Source organism: Lemur catta, chromosome 15 (assembly GCF_020740605.2).
Source record: "Lemur catta isolate mLemCat1 chromosome 15, mLemCat1.pri, whole genome shotgun sequence".
NCBI lineage: Eukaryota > Metazoa > Chordata > Mammalia > Primates > Lemuridae > Lemur > Lemur catta.
In genome coordinates, this window is record NC_059142.1 from 29,451,933 (window position 1) to 29,458,164 (window position 6,232).

General features: G+C 41.9%; 1 pseudogene; it reads left to right on the forward strand.

Moving 5' to 3' along the window:
• The first annotated feature begins 800 nt into the window (after nt 1–800).
• LOC123620451 lies at nt 801–1,511 on the forward strand (annotated as a pseudogene).
• Nucleotides 1,512–6,232: the final 4,721 nt, after the last annotated feature.

Consider the following 6,232-nt stretch of genomic DNA (forward strand, 5'->3'; position numbering starts at 1 on the left):
AATACGCGGTTTCTAAAGTGCATATAACAAACACCAAAAGACAAAGCAAGAACAAAAAGTACATGTGGCCAAGACGCCCCTTTTCCTGCTCCCCTCCCCGCTCCCCTCCTCCCTGCCCCTCATGGAGATGCTTTTACTCTGCAGCCTTTAGACCTGGCAGACCCTCATCACGCCCTGGGAGGGGCTCTGCGCTGAGAGCCGGGCAGGAGAAAAATATACCCCCTACTCCCCGCCCCCCATTTTCTCATGCTTTAGCATGGGGTGGTTCTAAATGCCTAAAATCCCATCACGCTAGTGTTGGGGATGGGCCTCTGGAAAAACATTTGGAAGATACATAATATTTAATAGCTACACCCCTAATCCCAAAGAAATAACTGTAGCAAACACTTTCCTAAACTTTTCCTGTCTCAAGCTTCCAAATTGGTCTGTGTCACCAGAGCCTTAAATATGCTTAACCATTCCCCTATAGTTAGAATTTTAGGGTTTCAATTTTTCGCTACAAAAATAACACTACAATAAACATCTATATTTTGCATATGATATTTTTCATATTTGAGATTATCTCTCTAAAATAAAAACAAGTGATTTATTGCATAAAAGGCTACAAACTTTGTTATATAACTTTAAAATTATTGTTAGGGACAGAAAAGCAAGTGAGAGGTAATGAAATCAGAAAAACAGGAGAAAACAGTGACAGAAAAACAAAAAGGAGGAAATGGTTGCAGAAAAATAAAAAGAGGGAACGGTTATTTCAGTCTTAAAGAATGGGGTCCTCTTTTCTGGCTGGAACCACGGAGGGTGTCGAAGAGAAGAAAAGGAGGTTCATGCCAGAAACCCTTAAGAAAAAGCGAAGGAATTTCACAGAGATGAAGATCAAATACCTGAGAAAGAAGTTTGCCCAAAAGATGCTGCGAGAAGTAAGGAGGAAGCTTATCAATGAAAAAGCTAAGCATTATCACAAGGAAGATGAACAGAACTGAGATTCGAATGGCTAGGATGGCAAGGAAAACTGGCAACTTCTATATACCTGCAGAACCCAAATTTGCATTTGTCATCAGATCAGAGGTATCATCGGTCTGAGCCCAAAGGTCCGAAAGGTGTTGCAGCTTCTTCACCTTCTCCAGATCTTCCATGGAACCTTTGTTAAGCTCAACAAGTCTTCAATTAAATTAACATGCTGAGGACTGTAGAACCATATATTGCATGGGGGTACCCAAACCTGAAGTCAGTAAATGAACTAATCTACAAGTGTGGTTATGGCGAACTGCGTTGACAGATAATGCTTTGATTTCTCGATATCTTGGTAAACATGGCATCACTGCACGGAGGATCTGATTCATGAGATCTGTATTCTTGGAAAATGCTTCAAAGAAGCAAATAACTTCCCGTGACCCTTCAAGTTATCATCTCCAAGGGGTGGAACGAAGAAAAAGACAACCTGTTTTGTAGAAGTTGGAGATGCTGGCAACAGGGAAGACCAGATCAGCAGGTGTATTAGAAGAATGAACTAAGGTATCTACCATGATTATTTCTGTGATCTGGTCAGTTAATAAAGAGTGACTGCTTTCAAATTGAAAAAAAAAAATGGGTTAATTAGGCCATGGAACACTGACTACCAGTCAGAGAATGGAAATGGAACTTTCCCAACAGTACATACAACATAACCTTTAAGTCATGTCCAAACATAGAAAGGAATTCAGTCCTAATTATAACTAACCTTTATCTAAACATAAAGCATATAAAAAGAGAAACATAGAGGTAGCTAGCGTCTTCTCCACATTCGGAGACAGAATCATTTCCCCTTAGGAAATGTACTTTCTCTTTGCACCCTTAAACTTTACTCACAATAAATTCTTCACGCATCCATGCTCCATCACTTGGGCCAAGGCTTGCTATTCCTCCACACCAGGAGCTCAAGAACTGGGGCAACACTTCAAAGTCCAGCCATGGACTGAACTGTGACATTATCATTTTTAAAAAAATCATAGGATGGGGCTCATGTCTGTCATCCTAGCACTTTCAGAGGCCAAGGCAGGAGTATCGCCTGATGCCAGGAGTTCAAGACCAGCCTGGGCAACATGAGACGCCTGTCTCTACAAAAAAATTTAAAAATTAAGTGGGCATGGTGATGCACACTTGTAGTCCTAGCTACTCAGGAGGCTGAGGTGAGAAGATCCCTTGAACCTAGGAGTTTTGGGTCTCAGTAAGCTATGATGATGGTGCTGCCCTCTAGCCCAGGTGACAGAGCAAAACCCTCTCTAAAAAAAAAAGAAAAAATCTTGGGGTGGGCTTATTCACTAGCAATGACAGAGGTACAGGTAAGGACCAGGGAACTGACTTATAAAAAAGTGGTGTAAAAATCAGCTGGAAACTCTGGTTGTCCCTTTGTCCCTGGGGGATTAAGAGACATGAGGGAATTTCCTGGGGTAACAGTAATGTATATTTTGATAGGGGTTTGGGTTGCACAGTTGTGTGCATTTGCCAAAACTCACCAAATGTACACTTAAGATTTGTGCATTTCGTAACAGACTGATATTATCTCAAAAGGAAAAAATGTAAACAAAACTTCACCTCTAGTTAATGATAGACGTGTTGAAGTGTTTAGGGGAAGTGTACCAATGTATTCCATTTGCTTTGAAATGTATGCAGAATATAAGATGGATAAAGGATAGAAAGAGGAATGGCTAGATGGATAAATACGTAATAAAGCAAGTATTATAGTATTCCATGAAAGGACTGTATGTGGAAAATGACCCACACATGTAGAAAAAGCTGAGAAGCCAAAGAACGACACAGACAAATCAAGTACCCTGGTACAGGGTGATTTATTGGGGAATCTGGGGACAGAATTGTGGCTTTGGGCAGCCACAGGACAGGTAGATCTCTGCACTGTTACTCCCCAGACCCAGGGTTTATAGACCATAGAGAAAGGGGGTACGTGCTCTGTAAAGACAATTCAAGGCCACCCTTCAGAACAGGCAAGAATGCTGTGTGCATCATTGCCTATTCATTTGTGCAACAACATCAAGGTTGTTTTGATCTAAAGGCAGGATTTATAGTGAATACATGTTCCTACACTGAGGACAATAAATAAAATAGAAATTAGGAGGCATTCCCAGGACTGGGGCTAATCAGAAGTCAACAGGGCAGATTTGCATCCCAGATGGAGTCACTTTTGTCTTCACTTAATGTAAGATGTTAATGGTAGAATATAGGTGGTCAGCAAACGAGTGTTCATGGTAAAATTTTTCCAACCTTTCTATATGTTTGAAAAATTATAAGATGTAGAAAAATATAGCTAGAAAAAAGTGACTCCTGGTGAATTTTAAAAGCCTGTTCTTAAAATATCTTAACATTTGGTGAAATGCATACTATTTCATGTATTTTCTAGGTCAATATTGTTTTCAGAGTGGAAGTTTTGTGGAGGAGGAGACTCCTCCACAATTTTTTAATTAGAGGAGTCTTGCTATGTTGCCCAGGCTGAACTCCAATACCTGGACTCAAGCAATCCTCCCACCTCAACTTCCTAAGTACCTGGGACTACAGGTATGCACTACCATGCCTGGCTCAAGGGTGGAAGTTTTTAACAATATAAGCAAAGGCTTACAAATTAAGGAACCTCCAAAATGCTCTTGTGACACAAGAATCATCAAACAATGGATCACTTATGGGTACTTGAGTGTTAACAAGTGTGTCAACAAGGTGTTGACAAGGTGCATTATTAGTGGCCTTCAAGACTAGATGGTCTTTTATTAGGGCAAACACTAATACTTTCCTTTTTCATTACAGTTTGTAATCACTAGAACTAAACAAACAAAAAATACATCTGGAAACCAGACAAAAGCTTGTTATCTTAATATCCAGTGGCAAAATTCCAATGGTAAGGATTGGAGTACTCTTTGTTTAAGAAAAATACCTTATTGGTTCATTAGGAGGTGGGAGCAGATAGATGGTATAGGGCCCAGGAAACAAAGGATAACTGTTGGCCTGTACAGTGGCTCACACCTGTGATCCTAGCACTTTGGGAGGCTGAGGCAGCAGGATTGCTTGAGGCCAGGAGTTTGAGACCAGCCTGAGCAACATAGCGAGACCACGTCTCTACCAAAAAAAAATTAAAAATCAGCTGGGCATGGCATGCTTCTGTAGTCCCAGCTACTCAGGAGGTTGAGGCAGGAGGATACCTTGAGCCCAGGAGTTGGAGGCTGCAGTGAGCTATGATCACGCCGCTGTACTCTAGCCTGGGCAACAGAGAAAAAAAGGAGGATAATTGCTAAACTGTGCTGCACAGGACTTTAAGAGGGGTTTTGTTTTGCTCCTAGGAGAGGAAAACAGAGAGAGAGAGAGAGAAAGAGAGAGATGAAAAGAAGCCGGAGGAGGGGCTGTGTAGCCAAAGAGAGCAGAGGCTGGCTGAAGAGCCAGTGGGAATTTCTCTGATGGGGAGTAGCCTCAGAACATTTTTTTTAGGAGGTGATGCTTGTAGTTCAATGTGCACTTGGTTGCATTTCTACAATGTAAACCTGTCCCCTTGCGGCAGCTGAAAAATATAATAGACCTGTAAGGGAGGCAATAGGACTGGAAGAAAGATACTAGGAAGTTAAAACTGTGTTTGCAAAAATGTGTAGTTTTTAAAATTGTATGTTTGTATTGGGAAGGGTTTGGGAAGCTGAGAGAGATTGGTTGGGGAGCTTGTTAAAGGCCCTTCCAGCAAATTCTTGGTGCAGATGTTTGCTGGCGAGCCTTGGCATTACATGACCATCTCCCCCATCCCCACCCGTGTGTCCTCACATTGTCTTCCCTCGGTGTGTATCAGTCTCTGTGCACTGCATGTGCTGCTCTGCCTGCATGGGATGCTCTTTCAAACCTTTCCTCCCCCTGCGCCTGGCTAGTTACTGTTGAACCTTCCGCTGCCACTTTAAATATCCCAACTCAGGAAAGCTTTTCCCAACAGTACAGACTAGGTTAAGACTAGGATCCTCTCAATGGATCTTCGTGGCGTCTGGTACCTCTCCTTCATCATGCTCATCATAATTGTATTTAAACAATCATTTGTGTAGTTATTTGTTTTAACTTTTATATTTCTTGCTAAGCTGCGACCTCATTAGGCTGTCATTGATGGTTGGCCAAACGGACTCTGACCACAGGTTGTAATTGAGAGTTTTATGTGAGAGCCAGGCAGGCTTATTGGAAAACGCTCTTCTATAATATCAGAAAGCCAAACAGTTACCATTTTGCCTTTTTCCAAGTTTGGAATAAATTATTCTTTTATGGTGTGCAGGGCCTGAGCAGCTCTAGCTTATTTGGGGAGCTATTAATACAAATAATGGGGGATTTGTTGGTGAATAAATTGAAGGAGACTTGGTTAAATCTGGGCCAGAATGCAGGATCCTGAGCACAACAGATTATCATGCCATCAATTCAGGATTTGCCAAAGATGATGTGAATCTGGGGGAAAGGGTTAGATAAGCATTCACGTGGCCAGATCTGTATGTCAGTCAATTTTCTTATGTTGGTGGAAGAAAAAGGTATCCTCCTCTTCTTTAGGGATACTTGCCACAGGAGCTATCAGAATTCAGACAGGCTAAGAGCTTTACATAACAAAGCTCCCAGGTCCAGGAGGAGACCAGATGTAAATGTCCTTGACAAAGCTGAGTGAGGACAGGAAAACATGGGTGATGAAATGGATTAGAAACCATTCTTGAGGCCGGGTGTGGTGGCTCACACCTGTAATCCTAGCACTCTGGGAGGCTGAGGCAGGAGGATTGCTCGAGGTCAGGAGTTCGAGACCAGCCTGAGCAAGAGTGAGACCCTGTCTCTACTAAAAATAGAAAGAAATGAGCTGGACAGCTAAAAATATATATAGAAAAAAAATTAGCCGGGCATGGTGGCCCATGCCTGTAGTCCCAGCCACTTGGGAGGCTGAGGCAGAAGGATTGCTTAAGCCCAGGAGTTTGAGGTTGCTGTGAGCTTGATGCCACGGCACTCTAGCCCAGGCAACAGAGCGAGACTCTGTCTCAAAAAAAAAAAGAAAAAAAAGAAACCATTCTTAGGAGCAAGGAAACTCAGAAAGGACAGAGGGATTTTTTGCTCTCCTCTCCTCCTCTGGAGTTTTCCAGACACCTAGTTTAATGAGACATTCAAAATTATTTACTTTTTAATTGTTGCTTTTATTTTTTAAGTGGCAGTTTGAGCTGTTTATAAAGATATGTCATGAATAACCCAAAAAGATTTGTGA